We start from the raw sequence: 19,275 nt of genomic DNA, 5'->3' as shown, positions 1-19,275 counted from the left end.
TAAAGAAGCTCAGTATTTCTAAATTACGTAGTGCTGTGACACATTACTTACATATGAAGTTATTTTAATTATTTGTCCCCATTTTGAAAAGCTAGAGAAAATTTCCACTTTTGCGTACAAGACACAAAACCACGATGTTAAAGGACTCATTTTAGTTGCATGTTTTCTTCTATGTAATGGTGTTGTTGTCAACACATCAGAATACATGAAACACAAGCCTACAACCACTAAATAATTCACAACTTAAGTTCATTTTTCATGCTGTTAAGGTTTCATCAACCAATGGCTGCAACTAGTAAGGTGTGTTTAGGTCACACCAGGCATGAAAAAAAACTGCAATATAACCGCTGATACATCATTTTTTGAAATTCCAGCACTTAAAGCAGGCTGGCTTAAGCATTGCAGTGAATTCAAACAAAGTATCAGTGCTTATACTGCAGTTTACTTCATGCTTCACATGACCTATACACAGATGCGTCACAACCATCATTCATTCCACCATTCGGTTTCATCAACCAAACAGTGGCTGCGACGCGTAGCTGATGTTTAGGTAACGTGAAGCATGAAAAAAACGGCAATATACATGCGGATATGTAGTTTTAACTCACTACAGCACACAAACCAGCGTGTTTCAACAGCCATAATTACAACAAACGATGTATCAGCAGTTATATTACTGTTTTTTTTTTTTGTGCCTCACATGACCTTAACATCAACTACACATCACAGCCATCATTCATCCATTGAAACCGAAACTGAAAAAGCATCAAGAAGAAATTAAATATCAATTATTTAGCAGTCACAGGGGAATACCAGGGGTGATTCATGTATATGAATGTTTAACGCATCACTGAAAAAAGAAAACAGGGAAGCAAAAATTTGGTGCCTATAGACCTTTGTAATAAGGGCTCCCTGGGTGCTGCCATATTGTTCACTGGACTGTCGTGAGCACCTCACGTTAGCACAGTGGAAGTGGCGGTGGAACCGGTTTCAGACAGTCCAGGGAGGAGGCGTTTCGGCAACTCCCTTGCCCGATGCAAAGGTCTATACTCCTTTAAGATATGTAATTGTACAAACAGAACTTTTAGAACACCTGCTAGGACTGACTCACATCAACAGGTAAAAACTGCCCCCAAAAAAGCTTCATCTTTAGAAACCAAATATAGCCTTAAAAAATCTTGCTTCATTTTGGGGGTTCTTCTCAAACCTCATCCACATAAAACTGGATTTTAAGTCACTTTCACACCAGGAACAGCTTCCAGTCACAGTTAAACATATGCGATGGTCTCAATGAAGGACTCAAAATCACTATGCAAATATCAGGCATCAATGGAATGCTGCGTATTCCATTGTGCTGCACACATGCGGGCTGTCCGGTTTCCCTTCTCATCACAACCTGTTGCACATGGATCCATTCATTAGATTTGCCTGAACTGCTTGCATCTTGTTACTGCTTTTCTCGATAAAAAAAAAAAAGCCAGCTAGGTCATACATATTATATGTACTGCATGACATTAAGAGTAAAAATTTATTACTACACAGTATTTCATCAGTAAGCTATATTTACACAACACGAAAGGCAGTACAACTGAGCTCCATTAAGAAAAAACACGCCACTGACAAAAATAACCCGAAAATTTCAATATGCGCAGACAGAAGCATTTAGAGTACTTAAGGCCACCATGTTTACTAAAATGAATTATAAATGGGCAATCCATCACTGAGGGCAAACTCATGTTCTGGCTGTGATGAGTAGTGGTTAGTGAAGAAACGTTTGGGACCGCTTCCTTACATTAAGACAGACTAACTAATTCTGCTCATCCGCGGCGCCATTACATTAATTCAGTTACAAAACAAAGCAGCTACCAAATAAAAACAAAGACTGAAGTAAAATAGGAGCTCAGGATAACCTTTAAGTCAAACTAAGTACTACATGGAGCATATCGACGAATATTTATTCCATCACCAGACGTATCACGGACTTTAGTTTCCTAAGCAGTTCCTGTTACGAAAAATAACTAATGCTGGATCATACACAAAGGCACGCGTCCCCATGCTACAAGGCGTAAATATGCACACACAAACACGCCGTTATCATTACAACGACTAAAAACAGCGCGCTAAGTGCTCAATTATTCTATCTCAAACTAGCTCACAAATAAAGCTATTGAACAACAGCTCTTGAGAGACTACCTTTTTCGAGAAACAAAGAACCGGAGCACCCGCGCAATGCACACTCGTTGTGGCGAAACAAACGGAACACCTCACACCCTTGCCAGAACCTTACTATCTGGCCACTCATCTTCAACCAGGAAAAAAAAAAAAAACGCAGTATGCACTTTATTCGCTTTCCAATTTTCTAAATGTTAGGCCGCACCTCTCATGCCCATCCGCCGGAGCGAACTCCTCCGAACGGGCAAAATGATGCGGAAGAGGAGAGAGCAGAGAGCACCCAGAGTGGAGAGGAAAAAAAAAAAAAGACACGCGGTGAAGAGAGGGAAAATAAAATGCACTCCGGTGGCTCCGGTCCCAGTCAACCCTTTCAGCAAGTGCTCTTTACCCCTTTGCGTACAAGCCAAAGTGGAAAAAGTTACGCAGGGTTTACCGAATGCGAATTGCGGGCCAAACAGACACCCAACGTACGCAACAGGAACTTCCGAAAGCCGGGAAGCCAACGAATCGGCCACCGATGCCCGATAGACGCGCTAGAGCACAGCCGAAAGGGAAGGGGTCAAAGCACAGACGGGGCACCGGTGACCATTCCAGGGCGCCTGACCACACACAGGCCCTGGAATCGCAACCGAAGCCGGGTCCATGACCCGGGAAAACCAACGCCAAGACGAGCAAGAACAACCAAAAGACGCCGATTATTTGCGACAATCAATAGACCGGGTCGCCTACATGATGCGGCGATGTGACGCTTCCTTAACCCTACGCTCACTAATTTCCATAGTCCCGCGTAGTCCACATGTTCGGGCCAAAAACCAGAGACCCAAACGTCCCGCAAGACGACTCAGGTTTTCTGGAGTTCAGATGTTAATTCTTGAGGATTAGGCCTAACTAACCCCATCAGCCATACTGAAAATTTTACTTATGGACGACCGAAACGGACTTGTCAAATGATTTCTACTTTTCAATTACTGCACGCAAGTCTACAAATGAGCTCATTAAGCGAAACGACTCGTTCTGCACGATCAACATGCGACAAAACAGTACTGAGAAGACGAATAAAAATCAATCACCTTTCCGGAGTGAAGAGTCAACCAAGAGGGAGGATGTTTAACAGAAACAAGATGAATAGGGTTATTATTGACGGGTAGGGTTCTTAGAGTAACGCATTTTCTTTTGTTGCCCGTTTCCGCCCCGCCTCACCAGGTGGCGAAGAATTTTTTAGTGGTTTCCAGAAGCGCCGCTAGATGACTCTAACCTCATGAAGGTGACCTCACGTGTTCATACCAAAACACTTTACGTCATGTTATGACGTCACGACTGCTGTAGTGCATTGTTTACAAAAGTTGCGCGCAAATATTTTGCTAAAGCTACGTTTCCAGAGTATTTAATTTTTACTGAAAGATAAAACTCGCAGCAGTCTATTATATGAGAGGCAAATTAATTAGTACGCAGCGCATTACAAGCCTCAGCAGGCTCAGAACCCTATTCGGATGACTCCATATTCTCTCAAGGTTCTCCCGCAAAGGTGGAGCAATTTCTGGAACCGACGGCTCCCATTGGCTGAGCTGCGTCGATTTGGAAAGTAGTCATGTGATTGCTGTGAGCTACAGAACCAAAACAAATCTCGACCGAGTGGAAACTAATTCGAAATACGGTGTGTTTTTTGAACAAATTGCTACAGCCAGTGGAACCAACAGTGACCAGAAACTACACGAAGTTCGTCCGAGCGCAATCGACTGACTGCCACGAGTTTTTTTTGAAGGAAATTGGAAGATCTTGGGTGGACTACCGTGAGTGTTCCTGTGCATATCACTGCTTGTATTTTGCATCATGCCGTCGTTACTGCGATGTGTCATGCGATCGCTTATGTTCCACGACAAGACTTGGACTAAGATCTAGCGTATTTTTGACTGCGCCACTGTTTTTAATGCTGCAATTTTCTGTTGCTGCTATGGGTTCTGTCATGTCTGCTCCGATTGTAACGAAAGGCTTACCGTCATTGGCAGAATGTGCTCTCGGCACGAATGTTGCGTAAAGTGACTCGCGCTCGACTCTGTGCAGTTCGCATTGTCAGTAATTAAATCATTATTAAGGTTTGGGTAAGCGTGTGGTTTAGCTTTCCGTGTGATCGATGTGTGATGACACAAAAGGCAGAACACTGAGCATCCGCGAGAAGTTTCTCGAACGCGCTGTTTTTATGTGTCGCTAGGTAGTACACAAGGCGCGCGGAGTAGCCGTCATCGCGGCCTCCTCAGCGATAAACGCCATTGCGCAATTGTATTCTGCTTGAAACATTGTGTGTGTGTACAGTGTAGTCACCTTGAGCGTGGGTCGCCTGTTCGCCCTTGTTTTGCTTTTTCCGCTCTGCTCTCTCGCTTCACTTGTGCTTTTCTTTTCGCCCCTCGCCTTCTTTCGCGCTATTGTTCATCCTGATCTGCCGTCACGTTTTCTCGAGGCTTAACCGAGGGGCTGTGTGGCACTTCCTGCAATAGAGCGAGCGCCAGCGTTTGGCGATCGTGTGTTGTAACCGCGCATGGCGTCCACGAGGGGCTTTTCCTAAGGACTCGTGGATCAACATCCTTTCTGCCTACATCACAATCCGCCTTGAAGGTCAGCTGCTCTCCAAGGACGGCCCCATTTATTTCCTCCTACCTGGCGCTGCCGGGTGCGCCAAGTGAGCGCGCGGAGACTGCGGCCGCCGAGGATTCCGGTGGCGCCGATTGCCAAGGCTGCGCGCACGATTATGCGCGTTCTCAACGAGGCCTTGGCTTCGGCCCTGCACTTGATATGTCCAAGGCGCGCGGTGGATATGATGCCGTCTGCTAGCCGCCCTGTCGGAGAGCTCTGCGGGAAAGGCGGGGCGAACCGCGTTGGGCCGCACTAAAGGCCGCACTGCCGCCCGGCGCGGTTACGCTCGGCTTTCACCGTGACGAAGGCCTACAATGTAGAGGCTAGGAGTAGCCTGGACCCTCTTTCCTCTCTTCTCACGTGCGCGTGAATGCAAGCGTGTAAACGCTTGGGGGATGCCGTCCTAGCCGAGAAAGCGGAAGAGAGTCGTCGCCAAACAGAAACATAGCTCAAGGTCGGATTGTGCAACGAGGATCCGGCTGGCGCTGGAATGGCGTGTGCTTGGAGCGCGCGCTTGTGACGATTTGTTTTTCTTTGTAATGTGCTTTTCTTATACTACGAAGACAAGCGCGTTTTATTTGGTTCTCGTTTGGGAGAGTTTCGAGCTAGACGTCGCAGATTTGCTAGAGAGTGAATGCGAAACTACGCTTGCCCCAGTTCACGCCGTGTCCAGTTATCTGCGAGTTCAGTGACATATACGGTATGCCGCGCGTGGTCAGCGGTTTTAACTAGCGGATGAAACTTCTTACGAAACCGAACCCTTGTAGGTTACTGTCCTCATGTGACTCTCATTGAAGTTTATGGTTCCAGTTACAGTATTCGATGTTTCCGTGTTATACGGTTTGTAGCCAGTAACCTTTTGTGAAGAAATAGTAATGACGAGTTGTACTATCGTTGTTAATTACGTCAGATATTAGCACGTTGTGCCACTTCATTGGCGCGTATCAAAAGCCGCATGATGTTGCGAGCAGCTTGTCTCTCGATAAATAATGCAGCTTCTATCAAATGGCAGTGTGCGTCTCTCGCTAATCGCGCGTCGCATTGCCGCAAGTATAGCGTGACTGTATTTTTGTTAAATTACTTGTTCATTTCTATTCGTTTGCTGAAATTCAAAGCCTTATGGAAATTACATATGTTCATTTCCCTGCACGCACCATTGGCACTGATATGCGTGTTCTGATGACATGGAATTATGGGAAATAAGAGTCCATATTGAGTTGAAAGTCCTTTATTGAGTAAGGAAGGCGCATGGCCATGGGACGGGGTGACGAGGAGTAGTCGATATGATTTGCAAAAATATGTGGAAATTGTTTTCTGCATGGAGTCCTACTGACTCCATATAATACATATGGAAGCGTATGGAATTATCGGAATCGTCATTTGGTAACTTTCAGTAGAGATATGTTTATGAAAATAGGAGTACGAAATATGGAGTCGATTCTGCCACGCACTAAACGAGTTCTAGAACCCGGTACTGAGGGAGGCCACAATTCCGTTTTTTTTTTTTTTTTAGGGGAATAATCGGTTATTCCCCTAAAAAAAAAAACGGAATTGTGGAGAGGTTCGCGGAAACCCGATTTCTGTTCGATTTGAAAACAAGAATCCTGTTTAGCTCCCTCTCCGCCACCCCGAATTTTAAAAAGAAAAGCCGGAAAACGAAGGATCACAATTACATATTGCTATGCGGAGCAGCGTCGTCTCCCGCTGTCGCGTTTCAGCTTATGTTCGGCGCGACTGTATCTGCTGTGCAGACAAGCAAGTGTGCGCTAATAGTGCCACGTATAGTGGCAATGCCAGCGCCTATGTGCACTTCCTGCTTGCGTGTTGACCTACATTCTGGCGCACTCACTTTTCAATGTTATATAACGCTTGCTCATCATCCTTGACCTTTGTCTGCCAGGGGGAGAGGGGCACGAAATGTCACGGTCTTTTTTTTTTTCCCCTCTCGTGATGTTCGCTGCCGGGCGCCAGATGTTTTTAAGGAAGGAGAAAAAAAAAGAATCACAATGGAAGGCTGTTTGTTCCTTTCCCCCGCGATGCGTTTATCCGTGCCAGCGCCTGTCTGTGCAGACACCTGGTCTGTACATAATGATACGTGCGGTAACTGGACGCCTCCGAGGGGAATCGTTCGTGCAAGCCTCGGTGCAAGCTTTCGTCGCTGATAGAGAAGCCCTGTCCTTGTGGGCGATGTCCAGGCCCTTATAGTCAAGGGGCTTGGGAGGTCCCCTTTCTTTTTTTTTTTTTTATCTGTCTTAGATGTTGCAATGGTATATATAAGCAATCTTTGGACCCTAACTCTTCGTTTATGTTCTTTTCACTCTCTCTCGTGGAGGCAGGGGAATGGAGAGGGTGGACGGCGCTTTCTTGTACTCTTTATTTCTCTATAGTCCGATCTCGCGTTCCCCTTACCCCGTGAGCCAGCGGCCCAATTTCTTTGGCCATCGCCGCCAGAGATGCCAAGGGCGAACAACAGAACACAAATGGAAAGACCCAATGCGAAGGTCGTTCAGACATGCACGAACACAAAGGGGAGCTCTGTCTCTCTTTCCCTCTTCCTTTTCTTGTTTTCGTCTTCTCCAAGTGTTGCTTCTTTTTTTTTTTCTCTCTCTCACTCTATCTCTCGCTCGTTTGACTTTTTCTTGGTGCATCTCGCTCGTTTTGACTTTTTCTTGGTGCTTTTCCTCTCACTCGATCTCTCGTTCACTCGCTTCTCGCTCGTTTTGACTTTTTTCTTGGTGCTTTGCGGAACCCGCATGCCCTCCTCCCCCTTTTTTTTTCTTCCTTCGATATCTCGTCTGCCTTGTTCGCCTGTTTTGTATACGCATTTCGCTTTATGCTTTTGCTGGCCTTTCCGTTCGCCTTTCTTCGCTGCCTTCGCTCGGCGTTTGTATTTTTGCACCAGCGTTTTCTGCTCTCTGTCGTTTATAGTTTGCTGGACTGCGCATTAAACGGGGGCTAGCAATGAAAAAGACATGCGAAAATGCCACTGGGCAGGAAAATGAAAGGACGGTGAACTGAGGCCGGAGTAAAACGCCAAAGAGCCTCGCACGTCACCCGACGGGGAAACCCCCGCTGGAGAACGCCCTTCCCCGTTTGATATCAAGTTTGTTCTTTTTTTTTTCGGCGCAACATGGTCGTTTTGCGCGCTTTTCGTTGTGTGGTTGTTTTAACGAGCCAAGGTCATTCGTTCTAGCTTCGTTCGCGCGCTCTCCATTGATGGGCGCCAGACATCGTATCGGAGAATTAAAAGAAAGCAAGAGTACTTCTCGGTCTAGCTTTAGTATTTTCGTCTTCGGAACATCCCCTGCGTACATTTTTTGCTGGCGGTTCTCCAAAACTTTTTCTTCCAATCGCGCGATGCAGGCAATATTAGGAAGGCAGTTGTTGCAACTGGAATGCCCGTTTTCTTGCAAACTGAACTATGAACGCGCTTTCAGCGCAGTCTTCGGTTTGCAGTCTCGTAGGGTCTCCTCACAACGGTTGGCCGGCTGTTCCATCAGTTCTGTGCTGGGGAGGGGGGGCAGCGCGCGCTTCGTCTTGCATCTTCCGTAACGGTCACGTGCGCGCTGTTTTCGTCCACAGACATGTGGCGCGCGCGGCCGCTCCCAAGGGAAGCGACGCTGTTGCGGGGCGGCGGAAAAGGAATCCGGCTGATAACGGGGCCGCGTTGTTTGCGCGCGTCGGTCTGGCGGCGGCGGATCCGCCCTGAGCCGGCGGACTTTGCAAGAGGGAGGCCGGGTTGCGTCATGCGGCTTCTCTCGCAGATGACGCATGCGGCCGTCCCTGAGAGCGCGGGGCGGACCGAGGTCGCTGGGCACGTGCTTCGCGGGGAGCCCTTTTGTTTCCGCGTCTCCTCGGCGTGCAGCTGAGCAGGTGCCCTTGGCGCTGCTCGCAGGTGCAATTCCTCGACACGGCGGCGCTCCTGGCGCCTGCTGTCGATGTTTTCCCGCTGGATCCCGCTACGGTGGAAATGAACGACTCTGCTCTAGTGGATTGTTTATGGGGGCTTAACGTCTCGAAGCGACTCAGGCTATGAGGGACGCCGTAGTGAAGGGCTCCGGATAATTTCGACCACCGGGGGTTCTTTAACGTGCACTGACATCGCACAGTACACGGGCCTCTAGAAGTTCGCCTCCATCGAAATTCGACCGCCGCGGCCGGGATCGAACCTGCGTCTTTCGGATCAGCAGCTGAGCGCCATAACCACTGAGCCACCGCGGCGGCCTCTCCAGTGGATGGATGCATCATGCTGTAGTTGGATACAACTCAAGAAAGAAACTGCAAATGCCCCTCAAGGAACCCCTTCAGCCAGTGGCGTTGACCGATCGCCATGGACCACTTGGACCTGCTAGCGTGTAATCGCAGTGGAGGCAGATGATAGGGTAACAACCACGGCTTAATCGGATTAACCGCGGCGTCATGAGAATTGGCCGACGCCATCGACTGGAGTGCCTCCTTTGAGGGGCATACCGCTTCGTTCTTGAGTTGTGTCCAGCTGCTGGGACGCATTTTTCTTGTTTCTTTTCTATGTAGTTAGCATGGACGCAGCTGTTGAGTAGCGCAACGCTCATTCTCCCTTTTTCTCTGAAGCATTTGACATTCGCATTTTTCCACTTCCCTGCAACAATTTATCGGCGCATATGATCTCCACCAAATTGTCAGGACGATGATGAAACCTGGTGCAAGAAAACTGCGATAGCAGTTCTATTTGCCCTCGCGATAACTTTGACGATTTTACTCTAATGAATGCCCTTCGTGAAAGACATGAGAGCGCAAAACGGCAACACGGACGAGTAAGGGAACAGGACGCTCTTCTGCTCGAATCCGAGGCTTCACACACGCGACAATTTTTTTCGCGAGGGTGGATGTGTGGTACGCACGGTACGAGGACAGAGGCCCGTCTCCTTCCCTTTCCTGCCTAGCTTCTGCTGCATTGCCAAAAAAAAAAAAAAGTCTCCTAGTCGGTCGGGAGGTGGCATCACTCACCGAGGCTTCAGGCATTTTCGCCAAGTGCCACAGGCCCTGCTATCGCAGTAAAATCAGGTTAAGCGTGGTTTTCCTACTTGAAGGAAGGAGTACGCTCCCCCCCCCCCCCCCCCCCCCTTCTCATAAATCCACACTTGGTTTCAACAGATTTGAATGATCAAGGGAGATGAAGACGACCACGGCAGAAAGGGGGTTTGAGTACTGATATGACTTGGGAACGAATGAATTGAAATAAATATTGGTCCGGCGCTTGGCACTAGGCGACTGTCAGGTGTAGGTGCGTTTGCGAGCGTCCAGCCGTGCACGTCTGAAGCAGAATAGAAGTGAGCGCTCCCGAGGGAAGGTGAGTAATTGGAGACTGTAGTATAGAAGTGGTTTAGATTCTGAATTGAAAATATCGGAGGCACTGGTTCGCTAGATATCGATCATTCGCAATACGTTACTAGCGCAAATTGTTTGTTTCCGCGGGCGATGTATGGCAGTTCTTCGATGGTGCTGAGCGGCCTATGCGCGACATGCCGGTGGAGCAGTTCAACTGTAAACGTACAGTTATCTAGTTCTGCAAGTCATCAAATCAGCAGCATTTAAAGGCACCGTACTGTCTCTATTGCTTGGCATGAATCTCTGTCAACTTAGTTTGTGGAAGGCAGCGATGTTTTTTATTTATTTTTTTGGTAGTGGCTGCCTTGCGAGGTCGTTGGGCTTCAGTACTGCAGTCATCACTGACTGGGGTGCTTACGAAGAATGAAAACAAAAAAAAAAAGCTCTTCTTTTACATCCATGCAGAAAAATGCAGCTATCATATATGAACCCGAGCGCAGAAGCTGGTACCCAATGAACATTAAAACTCTCTTAGACGTTCTGCGGACGTTTTGGACGTCTACAAGACGTTTAGGACGTCTACAGGACGTCCAAGGGAGTTCCAGTGCTCATTGGGTACAAGCGTCCGCCGTGGGTAGTGGAACCGCACCGGTCAGTTACTCGTTTGTCTGGTCCGTGCGAGTTCAGCGGTAGCTTCTCGTATGCCGATTGCGACCGGTGAACCGAACGTCGCGCAGCGGTGGCCGCAGTCTTGCATCGGCCATGGCTTGCAGAGCTCAGGCCTCGACTCTGTCGGCTTTGGGCTACTGCAAGGCTCTGATGTACCGTGAGCGCGGCTCCTAAGCTCTGGCGTGCTCCGAACGTCGAGTTGTCGGTTTAGTGACGCGGTTGGGCGCAGTATCGGTGCTTGCGTCGTTGGCGTTGTGCCTTTCTTGGATTCATGGCTTGGACGCGTAGTCTTGGCGAGCTATAGGAAGTTCAAAAAAAAAACGCATATTTGAAACGCCAGTCGCTGAACGCGTTTCGCTCGGGGCTGCTGCAGCCGCCCTGGACATTGCGGCGAGCCGTCGTATCCCATTTTCCCGTGGAAATCGAGACATGACTCGTCATGAAATTGGGGTATCCCGTGGAAATGGACTGCCAGGTCTAGGCGATGCTATTCAAAGACGACGAGGTAGATGCACGAACCGTGTACCATTTTATTTTTTTTTTGTTCATTTTTATTTTTGATTTTCTGAAATCTATTTTATTATATATTTTTTTTATTTCAGTCAGTGCAAAGTTGAACCATTACATGCGTTGCATTCGAATTTGCACATAAAGCCATCGTCCCGTCATCGATCTCCCAGCTGACAGGTCCCCTGTCGTTGCGCTGTCCAATCTGTCAGCCTATGGCCTGTTACTGCTCCCTCTCCTCCTCTATAAACGCTCCTCCTTCCAGCAGTTCACCGCCTGTGTCTTGGCCACTCCCCCGTAATGGGTATGTGCCATTTTATTTGAGACCAACCAGCCAATCATACCCACATTTCTCCCGTAATTTCTCCTCCTTTCTTTCCTAACCTTTCGTGGGCTCTTCGTTGCCACTAAAAAGTTGCTGTTGGACTCCTATGTGAAGAGTGAGTCCGCTGACGCGGGAACACCGTCGGAGAAAATAAGCACGGAGCGTAATGAGTGATGAACGTGGGTTCGCTCGAAGCGCTGCCGGATCCAGGAGCAATCGTGGCTTCCGTTGTCGCTCACGTTTTGTTGCAAAATTAACTTCCTCTACAGCCTGAATTTAACGCATTGCGCGAAAAAAAAAACAGCAACAAATTGTAACCGTATCTCCTAGCCAGTGAGTCAGATGAAATGGCACAAGGTGTTTCAGCGAAATTTTCGCTTTATCCGTAAATGACTGAAGCAGGTGAAATGTGCCGCAGGCGGGTTTATTTTAGGAAATTTTGTAGCACGCGTTTTCGAAGAGCGGAACGTGGGGTTTCAGTCGTTGCTGTAAGGCGCCTAACAGCTGGACTTGTTTATGCAAATGACCGTTTTGCACTTGGCGTGGATTGACGCCAGCTGACTTCGTAACCGTACGGTTCGCTGACGAAAGCACCATTGGCGCCACGTTTGAATGTTATTATTCATTTTTGCAAGATGGTAGCAAGGACCAAGTTTTTCAGGCAGATAAGAAACGAGGCATGAAGGGAACGCTGTTTTCTATATCAGATTTGAAGGGGGGGGGGGGGTCCCACTTTGCCCGCTTCAGTGGGGGCGGCGCATTTCCTAATGTATAATAAAAAAGTCCTCCACAGTTCTAAAATCATCTTTCTTTTTACTCCCGAGTCCCGCAAGCTCGTTGAATATGTGCTGTCCCTGTACTGCCGGGAATTAGGGTGCCTCTACGTCCGCTCGCCTCCACTGTAGTGTACTAGAAGTACACTATACCTCCGCTTTCAGGGTGGGGACATACTTTTTTACCACCCTCGCAGCGACATGTTGGGTCCCACGCGCCGGTTTGTATGCGATTGCGCGGCGTTTGAAGTGATACTACTGAACTGGAAATAGGCACTTCATAGTTGTTTCGCTCGTGGCAATAATATTCTGACACTTTTGAGTGTGTATTATGCGTGGTACAGTCACTCCGACTACAAGGCAATCGACTGCTGTATTCCCCATTCACTGACTGCAGTGAAAAAGGACCGCAGTTATATGGTGTTCCTTCGTAGTCGTAGTTTAGAGTATTTCGTAGAATTATGCTGAATTTGTTGTTCGAAAGTAAGTACTGTTCATAAGGCCCTAAGTTTCTCGGGTATGCCAGCAGCGCGGAGCATGACCTGCCAAATATATTTTTTTGCGCAGTTAACACCCGCTTTTCCGACATTCTCTGGATCTCTTTGTCTTATTACTGTACCATATGTGGAGGATTTCACGCAGTAATGGCAAATTTCTCTTCCAAACGGTCCGTCGCCACACTGCTCTGGGGTGGACAGCTGAGGACACGTCTGAAACCAAATGGTCGAATTTTCTCAACTGCTTCCCTTAGTGGCCCGCAACAAAATCACGAAGACGGCTGAGTTTGCCTCTGGACGGTCGCTTTCTTGTGTGTGTCCTTGTTGCGCTGAAAATCCCGGTAATATGTCTGAAAACCAACTAGCCCAGCAGTTAACTCTCTTAAAGTATATTTTAGTCGCAAAATACGAGGAAAATACATCAAAAGCGACTGATTCATAAGGAAACCTCACAAAATTAGACCCTGATGATCGCTCTGATTCAGTGCCATCATCCCCACTAGGCTAAACCAAAAAAGGGGAATTGGAGCGACGCAGGCCGCCTTCCTCGCTTCCCCGGAACCGTCTGCTCCAGTTTCGAAGATGCGCTGGCTTGCCGCCTCACTCCACAGTAGTCGGGCAAGGCAATAGGTATCTCATTTAAGGTATTGGCCTCGGTTTGCTGGAAAACTACGTTTGACTACGCAGAAAGACACGGGCGAGCAAAAGAAAGGTAAGCTCTAGGAAATGCCTGCCCAGAAACACGCGTGACGAATTTTACTGATGTGGCTGCGTGACGCCAACGAACCGAGCCTTTTTTCCCGAGGAGTTGTGGAGGTCTTACGTTGTCATCACGCGACCACAACTGCTATGCTTTCTGACGCGCAGAAGATATACGTACGGCGCCAGGATATTCGTAGTGAGATGGCGCTAGGAAGTAGAGGGGGAACTAGAATGCCTACGTGGCATAAAGATAAAGTAATAAACTGAACAAAATAGAGCGACGAGAGCTTCACGTACTCGCTTACTGGCGAGAGCGCCTAAATACTGTGGTTGCCTTAATGGGAAACGTCTTCGTCGTCAGGTGGACAAAGTTCAGTTCAGTTCAGTGCGACTTCTGACAGCGTGGTGCTGAAGGTGCGATGTGTACCGAGGAAGCTGTAATCGGGAGAAAAAAAAGGCTGCGGCGCATAACGAGTCGTCTCTAATCGGGAGAATAACGGTGGCAGGGAACGCTCGAAACGTGGACAACCTAGGCGAAGGTGGATAATTTCGTCCATTGAGCAACGCCCCTTTGCTTGAAGTGAGCTATGTGGTGCCGCAGTCGGAAATCAAACTATGAGGGGCTGTTGTGTTCCCGGGTGTTCTGCCCATACTAGAGAAGGGCAGCGGCTATTTCGCTCTTGCTCGGGACACCGCGCGCAGAATAAAAGTGGGTATCGCTGGCCAAGCGAGACGGCTGGAAACCAACAGACATCTGCGAAGTATGCGAGGTAAGGCATGCGAAATTCTTGCATTCCAGAACAGTTTTGCTGGGAGCGGAGGTATAATGAACAACTTCAACTTTGCATCCTGATAATTACTGTAATTTTAACAGCTGTCAAAGGCGACTTCTCGCACTTTATTTCATGGCGAACGACAAGCTGTCTGAGTGGCAGTCTTTGGCAGATATGCACGTGCAGCTCGAAGTAAGTAATCTTGGTTGTTGGAAAAATAATGAAATGAAAAGTGTCCGGGTCAACGGATAGCACTGGAGTATGTCACGCCCGTTGTGTGAACGTAACGACAGTCCACAAGGCGTCAAGTTCCTCGGCAGATTAGCTGCGAAAGATGATATACATTAGCGTGACTAACTCAGATTCACTGTTTAAACAATCTCTACAATCTCTGGTACAACAAAGCAACGCTGGCCACTTCACCGGGTACTGCATTGCAGCGCCACGCTTTCGGCTGTCTCGACGCCAGGCGCGACCGTGGCGTGGCGGTGCGATGCGGTTTAGCCGGAACTCGCATGGCGTACACCACTTTTGCTCCCGACGATACCTTTCAAACGTCGGCAAGACGCGAACTGATGGAGCCGTGTGGTTGTGCTTGAGAAGCAGTAGCGAGACCGGTCCGACAGCCATGTTCACGAAAGCCGCATCACAGCTGGGTCGGTGCATTCGGACTTCTAAAAAGCAGTGCACTGTCGAAAAAATAAAACTTTCAAACGCGATTATGATGAAGAAAACGTTTATTGAAACCAAAAATGCTTGGGTTACGGGAAGGATCCCTGGTCCAGGACACCATTTCAGGTAAAAGCCGCTGCCTGTGCTGTTTCGAAGAGGGCTCGTTGTTCCTCGAGGCCCGCGCTGGACAGGGCCGCCTCCCAGCCCTCCCATGTTGGCTGATTTATTAAGTCAGTACTGGTGTTTTTGTTACAAGTCCACACCACATGGTATAAGTTTGCCTTCTGGCCACAAAATTTGCACTGCGCCGAAAAGAACTCGGGCTCATACGCGAAACTTTCACGTTTGTGCTTTCAGCTTCAGCACGCAGGATGCTTTGATACTCGCTCTAACGAATAACTAGCGTGATTGATGTCTTTATGTGAGTGTACATTTCGGAAGTACTTTGATTTGGGCTAGTTGGTTCATATCTTGAAAGTAGTTCGGACGGCGCGAAAACAACAAAGACAAAGGAGACACGAACACAACAGGACGGGCGCCCGTCCTGTTGTGTTCGTGTCTCCTTTGTCTTTGTTGTTTTCGCGCCGTCCGAACTACTTTCAAGGTACATTTCGGAGCCCTCTAGAATGTGACCAGCAGATATCGCTCAGCGCTTTTGGTTATAAATGCGTGTCGTGTGCAAGTAAATTATTCTTATTAGAGTCGTGGCAGGCTGCTTTGTGAGCACTGGAAAGTGCATTTATAATGAGCCAGTCACCTACCTATCTCGCGTTATGCACTCGAGCAATAGTGCATGAGAGTGTTCGCGTTTGATTCCGGCCCAGTACCATCTTCCACCGAGCTACCAGTGCAGAGGGGAGAGGGAACACGTCATCTGCATTAAAACAATGATCATTCCATGAGCATGAACAGCTTCTTTTAATCCGTTAGCATAGAAGCCTTATTGTGAGTACCCGCCGGTGTCGGCGTGTGTAAGGTTGTGCACACGGGATTACCTCCAACCACGAATGGCAGGAGGCAAAGCGGAAAGAGGGAAATCCTCTTCTCCGCTTGTGGACGAGAAGGGGGAGAGGCCGGAAGGTGGCTGCAACGCAGGAAGACCCCCCCCCCCCCTCCCAAAAAATAAAAAAAAAATAAAGTGCTATAACCAGAACGGAGTCGCCTCCCTGCCTCATAGTACTCCTCTGCACGTTTGCATAAACGCCGCATTTGACTGGTCACCTGTATGGCAAAGAAAGAAGCTGTAGCATTCCGACAAATAGACAAACGCCGCCCAGAAATTTCGCAGCTACACAAATCGCTACATAGCGCACAAAGTAGTGTAATGTTAACGAACTTAAACGCATAATACACTTAGCTCTTCCCTTACCGCGCAAAAATAGCCGAATTTGGGTGTACTGAAAGAATTTTTTTTCTTATGTTTTATGGGGGTTTAACGTCCCAAAGCGACTCAGGCTATGAAGGACGCCGTAGTGAAGGGCTCCGGGTAATTTCGACCACCAGGGGTGCTTTAACGTGCACTCAACATCGCACAGTACACGGGCCTCTAGAATTTCGCCTCCAACGAAATTCGGCCGCCGCGGCCGGTATCGACCCCGCGTCTTTCGGGTCAGCAGCCGAGCGCCATAACCACTGCGCCATCGCGGCGGCCAAAAATTTCCTTTGTGTAAATCGCCAGACGCATGGCACATTGCAGTGCATGATATTGTAGCTTATTAGTTGCACTTCTGAACGAAAAGAAAACGGCAGAGTTGTCTGTGTAAAACTTTTCGAAAATAAATTGGTTAAATATGCTGGTAATACAAAAAAGAATACAAGCAAAACAAAAATAAGCCGCTGCACTGAGCGGGTGGTTTTGGAAGACGACAACCTATAAATGCCGTCGCATTAAAAACACTGCGCATTTAAAACAAACCATTGGTATTTTACCGAGATGGAGTAGCGCTGTGCGCTACACTAATGATGGCAGGGTTTCATCGCAAGATGGCACATTCATCGACGATGTTATAGCTAAGTCGTTTAAGAATAACGATAGGGTAATCTCCCCGAATGAAGCAGCAGCCCAGGACAGCTTAATGGAAAAGAGCTTAGAACTGACCAATCTTAACTGGCGGAGACAAGTATTCCTAAGTGCACAACTGCTGGTGTAGACGAAATTCCCATCAAGCTTATTAATGAACTTGGTTCAAGAAGCAAGGAAGCCGCCGCGGTGGCCCTAGCGGTTATGGTGCTCGGCTGCTAACCAGAAAGACGCGGATTCGATCCCGGCCGCGGCGGTCGCATTTCTATGGAGGCGAAATACTAGAGGCCCGTACACTGTGCAATGTATGTGCACGTTAAAGAACCCCAGGTGGTCGAAATTGCCCGGAGCCCCCACTACGGCGTCCCTCATAGTCTTAGTCGCTTTGGGGACGTTAAACCACCATATAACTAGAACCAAACCAAGATGCAAGGAAACGTTAAAAGCATTGGAAACAGTCATAACAAATAAGCAAATCCCGGACAGCTGGCGACAGAGTAGAATGGATTTGATTTATAGAGGGAGAGCAGATAGAACGAACGTAGTCTTCAGCCTGGTTACGATATATACATTATATACAGGCTGGCAATGCGGGCGGTGAAATAAAAAAATGGAGTCATGAATAGTAAGTATTAAGATACTCGGAGAACTTCAGAACGGGTTCAGAAGCGGTAGGCGCTTAAATGATAGCTCGTTCGTGCTTATCCAATGCACGGAAATAGCTAGAGCGGAAAACAGGCCTCTATATTTAGCCTTTTGGGATATAAGCGGTGCGTCCGATAACGTTAATAGGGAATTCCTATGGAACATACTGAAAGATGAAGGTATTGGTCATGTGCTCATTGTTTTCCTAAAAGAAATGTACCGAGATATAATAAAGGTGAAATTGCATGGGAAGGGATAAGAAGTACGACAACTGTCGAGATACGCAAAGGATAAGGATTAAGGCAAGGCTGTCCTCTGTGATCTATCACCGCTGCTGTTCATGCTTTATATTAAAAATGTGGGAAGAATGCGACAAGAAAGTAATCTATAGTTATAATCAGTCGTACAGAGTAGGCGAAACGGTCGTAGAGCAGCGGCTGCCCGGTTTAATATATGCGGACGGTATTACTATTAGATTGAAGCCAGGAAGATTTGCACACTTTGGTTAATTCTTGTAGAGACGAAGGAGACGCTCTGGGCTTCACTTTTACCGCAATAAAATCAGGTCTGATGATTTTCAACTCATCAGGTGCATACAACACAAGGCCATGAAATGCCCAGAGTGGCAGAATATTGGGGTATGGGTAAGCGAAGCACAGATATACATGGAAAAGCACGAATAGACTGTTAAGGCAAAAGAACGAAGAGGTGACGCGATTATGAAAAATAGGGGATTATGGGTTTACAAGTGTGAAGTACCGAGAGGTATTTGGGAAGTAATAATGGTGACAGGGCTTACTTTTGGGGATGCGGTTTTGTGCCTAAGAGCAGAGGTTCAATCGGGGTTAGAAATAAATCAGAGGGCTGTTGGACGATTAATTAGCACTAGGTGCCCGCGGCAAAACCACGAACGAGGCAGTGCAGGGGAGTCACGGGCTGGGCTTAGTTTGCAGCACGGGAAGCCCCGAGTAAAATATTAAATGAAGAACGCTTGAGGAAATTGGACGATAATAGGCGGGCAGCTATAGGGTGCTGAATACTTATACAAAGAGCGGTGACTCAGACTGGCGGAAAAGGACTAGGAAACTAACCTAGTAAGTATGTAGGATACGAGGACGGAGAAATAAAGTGTTTTAAGCGGCAGGTAAACGCAGAAGGCAGATACTGGATTAATTCAGTGGAAAAGAAGCAGACTGCAGAACTATATAGAAATTAGAAAAGGCAGATCAGGAAGGGGTCGTTCTATAATAACTCAAGAGGCAGTGCCCTTAGCCCTACTCTTTGAAGCTAGATCAGGGTCCTAGAACGCGAAGCTACAAAAGGAAATTTAACCAAGAAGATGACACGTGCGCAGTGTGTGGTAAATCTGCAGAAACAATTGAACATCATACACTAGAATGTCGCGGTATCCATCGGGATGTCGATGCAGGCCCAGTCACTCTCCCTGAGGCCCTAGGGTTTAGAGACAGCAATGGCGCGTCCCTTCTGCTAGCGTGGAATTGCCAACGCTTTCGCTGATCAGCATCGACCTACATAAAGACGGGCGCACGCGCTGATCGAAAAATTATCCGTAAAAATCTGTCTA

At 47.8% G+C, this 19,275-nt stretch overlaps 2 protein-coding genes across 5 annotated transcripts in view; one reads left to right on the top strand and one right to left on the bottom strand.

Moving 5' to 3' along the window:
* ApepP (Aminopeptidase P) overlaps window positions 1-3,401 on the bottom strand; it is a 28,586-nt gene extending 25,185 nt beyond the window's left edge. The window contains exon 1 of one of the 4 annotated variants that reach the window (XM_089578651.1): window positions 3,243-3,401. The gene's annotated coding sequence lies outside the window, so the exon portion shown is untranslated. Of the gene's footprint in view, window positions 1-894; window positions 1,322-3,242 lie in introns of those variants that run through there. The other 3 variants (XM_089578650.1, XM_089578653.1, XM_089578654.1) reach the window with 3 other exon arrangements.
* Window positions 3,402-3,673: 272 nt separating this feature from the next.
* Window positions 3,674-19,275, top strand: part of REPTOR (repressed by TOR) — a 35,234-nt gene continuing 19,632 nt past the window's right edge. The window contains exon 1 of the mRNA XM_089578656.1: window positions 3,674-3,962. The gene's annotated coding sequence lies outside the window, so the exon portion shown is untranslated. The remainder of the gene's footprint in view (window positions 3,963-19,275) is intronic.

Source organism: Amblyomma mixtum, chromosome 3 (genome assembly GCF_055824585.1).
Source record: "Amblyomma mixtum isolate Tamu chromosome 3, ASM5582458v1, whole genome shotgun sequence".
Classification (NCBI taxonomy): Eukaryota; Metazoa; Arthropoda; class Arachnida; order Ixodida; family Ixodidae; genus Amblyomma; species Amblyomma mixtum.
This window is presented reverse-complemented; position numbering and strand designations above follow the sequence as displayed.